This window comes from Bolinopsis microptera, chromosome 4 (assembly GCF_026151205.1).
Source record: "Bolinopsis microptera isolate Bmic1 chromosome 4, MBARI_Bmic_1.0, whole genome shotgun sequence".
NCBI lineage: Eukaryota > Metazoa > Ctenophora > Tentaculata > Lobata > Bolinopsidae > Bolinopsis > Bolinopsis microptera.
The window spans coordinates 15,193,325-15,203,776 of NC_087075.1; the positions used below are offsets into that span (position 1 = coordinate 15,193,325).

The 10,452-nt window shown below is 38.4% G+C and overlaps 1 long non-coding RNA gene across 2 annotated transcripts; it reads right to left on the minus strand.

The window, feature by feature from the left end:
• On the minus strand, positions 1 to 4,319 carry LOC134814239 (uncharacterized). 2 transcript variants are annotated; one of them, XR_010160127.1, is made up of 5 exons: positions 4,168 to 4,319; positions 2,547 to 2,691; positions 2,015 to 2,164; positions 556 to 641; positions 1 to 387 (listed from the first exon to the last, which is right to left on the minus strand). It is a non-coding gene; the product is annotated as an uncharacterized LOC134814239 (long non-coding RNA). The 2 variants fall into 2 exon arrangements; XR_010160128.1 differs by lacking the exon at positions 2,015 to 2,164 and having other exon boundaries at positions 4,168 to 4,316.
• Between the last annotated feature and the right edge of the window lie 6,133 nt (positions 4,320 to 10,452).

The following is a 10,452-nucleotide window of genomic DNA, read 5'->3' on the forward strand; positions in this document are numbered from 1 at the left end:
CCATATCATGCATATTCAAATTTTAACTCTTAACTGACATTGATTGCTTTTTTTACAATTCATAGATTTTACATTCGCGCCTTCCGTAAAGTAGAGCAAGATTCTGAAATTTCAGCAGGCAAACTGGACTTTATCAATGTTGTTGAAAGAGTTTCTAAAGATGATCAAGAAAGTTACTGAAACGATTCCGTCTATCCTACATAACAGTCTATCCTACATAACAGTATTTTAGGCCTCGTTTGCAAAATTTTAGCGCACAGAATTAAACCAAGTTCTGCTGTGTTGCGAGCAGCGATAGAAGGAAGTTTTCTCCAACAGTTGAAGAGCGAGGGGTAGTGTGAACGAGTTCATCAGTTCATTCTTTTCTTTTGTGGCAGAATTAACTCCCTGTCAAAGATTAATAATGTGAAACGAATTTGAAACATAACCTCAGCAAGTCGTGAGTTGTGTCAAAATTGTATGATAGATAATAATCTCAGAACTTTCTAAATCTTAATAACATTTTTTCATCAGCATTGGCAAGGAATTGGCAATAGTAATTTTGCTTCAACTTACATTTGTTCTCGGAGAAGGAATGTTACACTTTTACATGGTCCTGGCCTGATCGGCAATACTTTTCGCTACTTTTCAGGATTTAATCCCTGAAATTTTGTACAATGCTAGCAGGAATTACGAAATCTATTCGAAGGTTATTTAGTTTGTTCCTCAAACCGCTCCACAAAATACTCCACAACTCCCTCTCTACTTCTCCCGCTTCCCCATCAACATTTCACTACCACTCCTCCCCCGCCCCCGAAGAGGAAAGGTCACCATTTCTACTCACACTCACAACACAGCACTCAGTCTTGGTCCAAGAAAGCAAAAGATGATCTACTCGCTACGGTACAGGAGAATATTTCTGCAATGGCCATCAATCTACGTTGGAAAGAGTTATTTGCTAACACTCAACCGACACTCTCAACAAACATTTGAAGTAGACTTACACCTGTGCTCCACGTCTAGTAGACCAGAGAAATCTGGGCCAAGACTTCTGAAATAGAGGAGATACCACATCAAGAGGATTAATACAAGCTTCTTTTAGCTTATTTAATCTTTTTGCCATCTCCAAGAATAAGTGGCTGTTATGATTTCTTTTCACTGTCGCTAAACGTGTAAACAATTTTATAGATATTCATGCCATACAATTGCAGTACCTACCTATTGAACCTATGAAAGTATTTTTACCTAGCAGCAGTAAAATCGGGGGGAGGGGGGGGGGCCGGGGGGGCCGGGGGTAAGGGATCATGTATTAACTGTTTTTAGGATAATAATTAAGACACCCACCCCCTTTTACCGGCTTTTGTGGTACTAACTGTTGAGAAATCACTGTACTATGTCTTGGTTTATAAAATAAGATACCCACCCAGAAATTGCTTTAAACAGCTCATTAAATATGACTTTTTAGTTTTAAAAGGATCCGATATTGAATGTAAACAATGAAACTAACAGTTGAGATATCTATGCTTAATTAAAAACATACACTAACACACGCCCACATGTTTACAGATTACAATTACACACATGGCATGTATGTAATGTGTACTATACATATCACACATCATTTAAGAACCAGTAGTTGAAATACATTTTAAAATAAATTAAACACTGCACCTTCTCAAACGGAAAAGTCAACAAAGCCAAAGGCCACTTTTTAAAATTATACAAAAGATCAATTGCACTCTGTTTAATAAATTATATCTTAATTTACTAACTGTTTTTGGGCAAATTAGACCTAAGACTCACTATTTAGTAGCATACAGTACAAACTGTTTTTCTGGGAAATGAGCAGCAGATCCACCACTTAGTACAAAAGTACTAACTGTGTTTTGGAAGAATATATGACACACCACCCCAACGTCACGTACAGTTAACAGTATTCAGTACCTGATCCCGGGGTCCCCCCTCCTCCCCCGGTAAAATATGACCAATATTTCTTTATCTAAGGACGTATTTAAAATAGTATTACAGTACTTACTAAACGGTGTGTGTCAGAGGGAGTTGTAAGGGCTATCAAACTAGGAATTTTAAGATGTTGCACAGATTTGTATTTCTGAGTTCTCCAGTCACCACTATTTCAGTCAGCACAATCTCTCTCTCTCTCTCTCTCTCTCTCTCTCTCTCTATTCTACGATTTTGGTATCATTAGCACAACAAATAACAATGTAGCCATTACAGCAGCTAGCGACAAGTAAGTTTATCCTAAAAGTAACGAAGCACATGCTCATTTAAAAACCTTCATTTACTGAGAATATGATCAAGCTTATTAGTAAAGATACAATAAGTATTATAAGCGTGGCTTGCCTCAAATTAAATAGATCAGAAGATAACTATAAACTGATCATGATTAGAACAAAAACAACACAGTGCTTGGTCGTTGTTTTAAAGTTTGAAAACAGTGCATGTGGCCTTCCATCAAGAACACGGAATTATGTGATCATACAAGAAAGACAGATCTTAATAATATTTAACATCATTTGCATCAGGCTTAGTTGTTTGAAATAAATTACCTCATACAGCTGAAGACCAACAATGATTGGAGAGGAGGAAAAAATATCAAACAGAATAATCATATGTATTGTGAGCCAACCAGGGGTAGATGAGGCATCCATCTCTCCAACGGTTTTGACATCATCGAAATCATCTTACCGTCATCTGAATAAAGGTCATGTTAATTATCTCAATTATACATTAGCCAGTTGCAGTATTAAATTAGCCAGATGCTTAGCAATGCGCATAAATGTGCTCAGTGCATTCTTGGAATTTTCACAAGTTTTATTTCAGCCCGACAATGAAAATAATATCAGATCAGTGGTACTTAGATCGAATCCAAATAAAATCAACAAAGTGGCCGCTTTTTATGCACAATTTTTTAAAAAATGTATATTTGGACTATTCATATGTGCACAGATAACTGCATCAAGGTAATGATAATAATAATCCTATACATTTGCATAATTGAAACAATTATGGCCCCTTATTGTGGGCAGAATATGTGTTTTTGTTGAAGTGTCCTGGTATAAAACTTACTGAGTGACTGCATAGGGATAAATACTAGGACCTACTAAACTCAAAACAAAATGCAGCCACCTAATTAAGATACTGAATTATTTACTTCACTTTAATTATGATGGCCAAACGTGACAAGCTTGTATCTAAACAAATAAAAACATGATCAATGATATGACGTACATGTAGCGCGTGGTCAAGCGCAACTAGCAGAGCCAAACGGAATAGAAATAGCGCAGTGCTTTTCAACAGTCCCATTATGTCACAGTTAATTATCAATCAAAATAACTGACCACTGATCAGCCCTACATTACATGACAAACACCCAACACTCATACTTTAATCAGAAACACTCACTGAGTGAAAAATGTAATACCTTGGGAACAAGAAATTTGGGATACATAACATTTTGATGCATAAGTGCATCCCTTTCTGATCTTCTGGATCAATTTTACAAAATTCAGAGAACAATTCCAACACTATACCGCAACCGGTTTTACATTATACAACTAATAGAATTCTAAGGATAAACACAATAATCTATCTTTCTAATTGCTATGTTAATTGTTAAATAGCAACATTTCGGGGTTGATTCATACTCTGCACTGCAAGGTTACAGTTTCATTTTAATAGAAATTTGAGTAATAATGCCTGTAACAATGTTTTAATAAATCATAGTGTGTTAAAGGATACAAATGGAGTGATGTGCTTTATGGCTACCATCATTGAGTGCATTGAGTTATGTAACCTAAAAGGTGTCCAGTTTTGGATTGGGAATTGAGTGGGGCAGTATCTGTGCAGCCCTAAAACCAAGAGTAGACTTGGTTGTGGGGCTGCACAGATACTTCCTATGTATTATAGAACTATGATCATAATAAACTACTTTTAGGATAAGAGTGAGAAATAGTGAAACAAACTTTTTAGTGAAACAAATTTAAAATAATGCAAGGGTAGGGGTAACAGATAGTTATCATGACTTAAGGAACCTTAACCTTATTCCTAACCAAACTGTTGTGTACTCAATTTAAATGTCTAACTAGCCTTTAATAATGGTGGGTTGTCTTGGATACTGCATTTCCAACTTGGTGCACGCCAGGTTTAAAATAAAATTATTTCCCTCACTTGCTTGGATTAGATTGGCTCACTCCAATGTTAAGACTGCGTCGTCACCACTAACCAGTAGATTCATCATACATGAACTGTAGGCACCTAAATTGAATTGATTAGAATAAGTATGTCAAAGATTTCGTTTTCCCTAATAGAAGTTTCGATAGTAAATAAAAGGAAAAATGTGTCAAAATGTATTTAATATACATTCAATTAAATCAAGTGATGCGATTGGCAGAGCACAATCAAATTTTTAGTGTTGCAATTGGCAGAGCACAATATTTTAAATCTTTAACAATCTAATATATAAAAGTTTCAAAACGCATGATCTGCTCCATTATTTAGACTCCATTAAAGGGGCAGGGATACTAGACAAAATCTACAGCCCTGAAAGAATCGAAAAGGCTCTCCTATCCTTCGATCCCTTGAAGGCTGCAGGACCTGACACTCTAAAACCTATCATATTCCAGAAAGCCTGGGCTCATATCAAAGACATAACAAAAAACATTATGACAAAAAACCATGAAACGCAACACATCCCAACTTTGTGGAGGGACTCTCTTGGAATCTTTCTCCCTAAGCCTGGAAAAACCGACTACAACAAAGCTAAGTCATTTCGAACGATCACTCTTTCGCCCGTGATGTTAAAGTTGCAGGAGAAAGTGATCTTATGGCATATGCAACATGACCTCAACATAGCTAATGATATCAACAAACGACAATTCGGCTTTAAGAAGGGCTGCTCCACAGAAGCGGCACTTCATAAAGTTACTCACACCATTGAGCGCAGAATAGCCAAGAAAGGATATGTCCTAGGCGTCTTTCTAGATATAGAGGGCGCCTTCGACAATGTCTCGTTCAAGGCTATCTCTGAAGCAGTCAAGGCTACGAAAGTGGACTTGGCTACTGCACAGTGGATCATCAACATGGTAACCAATCGATTCATCACACTAAATCATAAGGATAAGTCGAGAAGGGTACGGATCAGGCGAGGTTGCCCCCAAGGAGGCATTCTCTCTCCTTTTCTCTGGAATCTGGTAGTCGACGATCTCCTTTCCTTTACCGCAAAAGACATCCCAGGTTACCTGCAAGCCTTTGCGGATGATCTGTTGTCTCTAGCGGAAGGGGATGATTTAGACATCATCTGGGACCGAACATGCAAAACTATTAAAACGATAGAAAATTGGTGCAGAACCAAAGAGCTATCTATTAGCGCCCTTAAAACTCAGATAGTCATGTTTACCTGGAATAGTAAGTGGACTCTAAGACCTATAACAGTTGGCAACAACATTATAGGTCTTTCCAAGTCTGCTAAATTTCTAGGAGTCACCTTGGACAGCAAACTCAATTTCAATGAACATATCATCAACACCACCAAAAAAGCCACGGCATCCCTCATGCAATGTCGAAGAGCTGTCGGCCCCACATGGGGTATGAGCCCTAAAACATGCAAATGGATGTACACGGCTGTCATCCGTCCAATCCTATCCTACTGCTGTAGTATATGGATCAGGGCCACTCAAACGGACTATAACGCGAAGAAACTCAAACGTGTGCAGGCATTGGCACTCAGAATGATGTCTGGTGCCATGCCAAGCACACCTTTTATCGCATTGAATCACCTCACCGACACTTCTGACATCATACTGTTCCTGCAAGGCGAAGCAGCAAAGGGTGCGGCCAGGCTGCAAGCTTATGGCAGCCTCACTCTTGAAACTATCGCCTTCAGGAAGGGAACTATCAAAAATCATACCACTATCAACAAACAATTCATGGCAGACCTCATTATCCCACCTAGAGCAACGAGAGACCTAACAACACCAACCATGATGCTGGGACGGCACTTCACCGTCACAACTCCTGGAGCCGATAACACTGAATATAGAAATTCACTTCAAAACACCATTGACAACATTACCAGTGAAACGATCACCTGCTACACTGACGGGTCACTCACTGACTCAGGATGCGGGGCTGGCTATATCATCACAACTGACAACAATAACACCACCCTTGAAGAAAGATCATTCAAGCTCCCTGATTATTGCACTGTTTACCAAACAGAGCTCACCGCCATCATTGAAGCTTGCAAATATCTCTCTACCTATACCAACACACACATCATCATATGGTCTGACAGTCTCTCATCTATACAAGCTATCTCTGCGCTTTCAACGCGGAGTAGAACTACAAGAGACTGTTACGACTCTCTTAATGCACTCGGATCCAACAACACGCTAGAGATACGATGGATTGCAGCACACATCGGATTGTGGGGGAACGAAAAAGCAGATGAGCTGGCCAAGCTTGGTACAATCAGTGAATCCACTTTGAAGTGTCCAATTCCTCAATCCTACATCAAGCGTCAAATCGACAACAAAGTCAACAGACTGAATCAGGAAACTTGGTTAACTGACGGTCCCAGACACACCAAACTGACACTCGGTCACAAGCATGCCAAAATCATCAAAAACCTCAACACTACACTCAGCAAAAACAGACAAGATTACAGAACTGCAGTTCACCTCATCACGGGTCACTGCGGCTTAAACAACCACCTTCACACCATTTGCAAATCAAACACCAGTGCTTGTCCTATGTGCGGCGACGAAGAGGAAACTGTCTCACACTTTCTTGGACAGTGTCCGGCTATTGCCCAAATAAGAGGTCAATATTTCCAGGACTACTACCTCTCTGTCAATGACATATTCGACAACCAACACATCACCACAATTGTCAATTTCGCAAACCGCACCAAACGCTTAATTGTGCCGGAGGAGCTGGATCAGACCGGGGTGACTTAAAGTATTATTTCATATGCTGTCTCGTCTCGTTTTACTTTTCCAAACCCAGCTGGCATTAAGCGTATCATTTTGACTCATATAATAACATCTTACACCATCCTCCACCAATCACTCTGATTTCACCGGCAACCTTGCCCAAGGTTGCCACACCCCAGAGGTAGGCAGAGCATCTCAATGCTATCCTCTCGTGGGCTATCTTGGCCCAGCCTCTCTTAAAAAAAAAAAAAAAAAAAAAAAAGGGATGAGATTGTAGGAGACTTCTGATAGATGGATCTCATGTTTGGTGTCCACCTTCTTTCCCCGGTACTTAATTAAAAGAATATCCATTTGAGCATATATATTTTAACAATTGGTCAAAATATGGGTAAAAAGAAACAATAAACATATAATAACATTTATTGGAATGTGAGAATTTGTATTGTGGCAGGTGGTTGATTTAAGTGCTCCAAGAAATAATTTTACTTTACAATAGGCAATGATGAGTGGCAGGATTTTGTAGCCCACTAATAAACATTCATCTTCAAATCTTTCGAAAATGGCATTATCTCATAGAGCAATATATTCTTGGTTTAAAAAGACAACAAAGAAATTTTCAAAAGAAGCCTATAGAAGAAATTCTGCTTGTGTGCTTGTAAGAAATATCAATCATCTATACGATGGGAGTTGGGACATAAGATTAAAGGCTCATAATGTTAAGTTATAGAAGTCAAGCACATTGATGCATTTGGGACAAGCCATTAGAACTCACTGTACGGCCTCAAGTAGGAAAAATTGTGTGCTTCGTCATGGAGATGGTATGTGAGAATTCATAGACCTGTGATCTACAACAGTCAATATGTTACCAATGATTTGAATATCTTTGAAAGTGTCAGATCGAGGATTCAATGAAATCTTATTTGGAGATTTTCACTTTATATCAAAGAATAGGTGATATGATGTTCTATTCTTCATATATGTATTTACAAAAGGTCGTGAGCATACAGTCTCAAGTCTACAAACATCATTCCCCGAAACTTGTGGACGATATCAAATTTAAAGCTGGAAAAATATCAGCCAACAATACAATTTGCTTAAATAGTAAAGAATACGAAAGTTAACATCAAACTAGGCGGTTTGTTTGCTCATAAGTAGTCATTTCTTCTGCATTAGAATTAGCGCTCGATTCATCAGGCTATATATCTATGCATAACAATAAAAATGTATACAAGCTATATTAAAATGACTCTAGATGCATCAATTACCAAATACTTAATTGTTTCAAAATTTATATACTGTGGTCGTACGTCGATTTTTTAATTCAAAACATGGAAATGGGTAGCGCATGGTCGCGCGCGCAACAATAAGGTCGCATTTGTGATTTCACTATTTTACATGACGTACGCGTAACGCGCGGACGCAAGCGCGACTAGCAGCGCCAAACGGGATAGAAAATAGCGCGGCTCTATTCAACGTGGTCCCATCTTGTAGCATTCTTGCTTTGCATCGTCGATCGTTGCTCTGCTTCGCAAAGCAACGATCGCAATGGGTTGACACCGTCAATCAATCAAATGATCAGCTCTCAGTGTCGACGAGTTTTAGTGCATATAATTCCCGGAAATAGTTATAATTACAATATATAGCCTGGGGTCCCCAGTTTGCAGTTCAATTTGCGAAGTGTGCTTGCTTTCTGTGAAGGTATAAAACGCACTTTGGATGATAGATATAATTCAAGTGTTTTTACTAAAAGTAGCTGCAGCTTTGTTTGAACTTTTGAACGCGTGACGATGACAATTTTTTTGTCCAGTGTTAATGACCTGGCGCGCGCTACTTCATACTTTGCAGCACTTGCATCGGGCTATTATAATTCGAGAAGAAAGCGATGCAAGCTACTTTGCACTTCGAAGAAAATTAGAAAAGTATTTCATCCATCATATCAAATCTTTTTCAGCCTAGCGCGTACTATCCCTTTATTACTACTTTTGTATGTTTACAACCTACCAGGACGCGCGCCGAGTTGGACCATGGACTCGTCGACGGTTCAATATATGTTAACGGTTACTGGGCGGCGCTCAGCCTGTCATTCCGCCGAATCTCTATTCGTTATGTTAATGAACATGATAGCCTGAGGTCCCCAGGTAAGTTAACGGGTGATACTCGTAAAATATCGGTTCCATATATTAGGACCGTCTACGAGTCTACCAACTCGGCGCGTGTCCTGGTAGGTTATAAACCTACAAAATATATGGAACAGTTATTTTACGAGTATCATGCGCCTATTTGCGCGTTTTAGAGGGTTCAATTACGCCAGGCTATGTTTATGAACATAATAGCCTGGGGTCCCTAGGTAACCGTTAATACTACTTCGGATGATTGCAAAAAGTATTATCAATCATTTCATGCGCGGCGCTGTAAGCTACAAATCTATCATGCGAACTCACGTGTTTTGCGCCACCTGGTGTACACAAAATACGTGAGGAGACCGCGCCGCCGTAAATTTGCGGAAACAGTAATACTGTATAGCTTACTCGTTCCCCGGAATAATACGTAACACCCGTATTGAACTAATAGATAATCAATTAACATATTACAGCCTTATCATTAATCACATAAAACTATGTTAAAGATGTGAAAACGTCCTCAAAATGAGCGATTAATATACACTAATATTCGATCGAGGGCCGTATGATGCAATCAGTTTTAGAGCTCTAGGGCTACAATGCGGGTCACATACATAAGGCCATAGAGATATTATTGAAGTTCTTCGATTTAAGTCAAAAGATTAAGATCGTCCTTAAGCAAGGTCATCTTAAGAATATGAAGTTAATTGGCTTTTTCCTTATTTCCTTATTTAAAGTTGATATTTTTGGTACTATTAGAAAGAAGGGGTTGCATCGTATGACCCAAAGAGAATACAAATAAATTAAACCTCTCATGTATGCCAAATTGTTGATCGATAAAATATACGACAGAATGCAGAGATGTAGGAATTGGTGTTCAACTGTGATTGAAAAGAATATATTTTGCAAATTTGCTTATTATTTTTTTTCTAGCAGCGTTTTCTTAAAAATTTCCATCGACCAACAATATGACATTTGAGTTAAAGGATAGAAAACAAAAATATATTAATTCTGACAGTTTAATAAACCTTAAATAAAGGTAAGCGGCAACGAGAAGTATCTCGATGTACAAAAATCACAGCCAAACGAAAAACACATCAATTATGGCAATTAAACTACAGTCACCTAATACTTTAACTCTTTAAGTATACTAATCAACGATATAATCTATATCAATGGTGACAACACACACTTAAAACGATATAAATGTGTTTACAATAATATAAACCTTTCAACACACCATAAACTTAATAATGTTTATAAACTGATATACAAACTTAATCTGTTTCCATGGTAACTGTTTCCATGGTAACTGTTTCCATGGTAACTGTTTCCATGGTAACTGTTTCCATGGTAACTGTTTCCATGGTAACCAGGTAAGTGTTTCCATGGTTACTGTT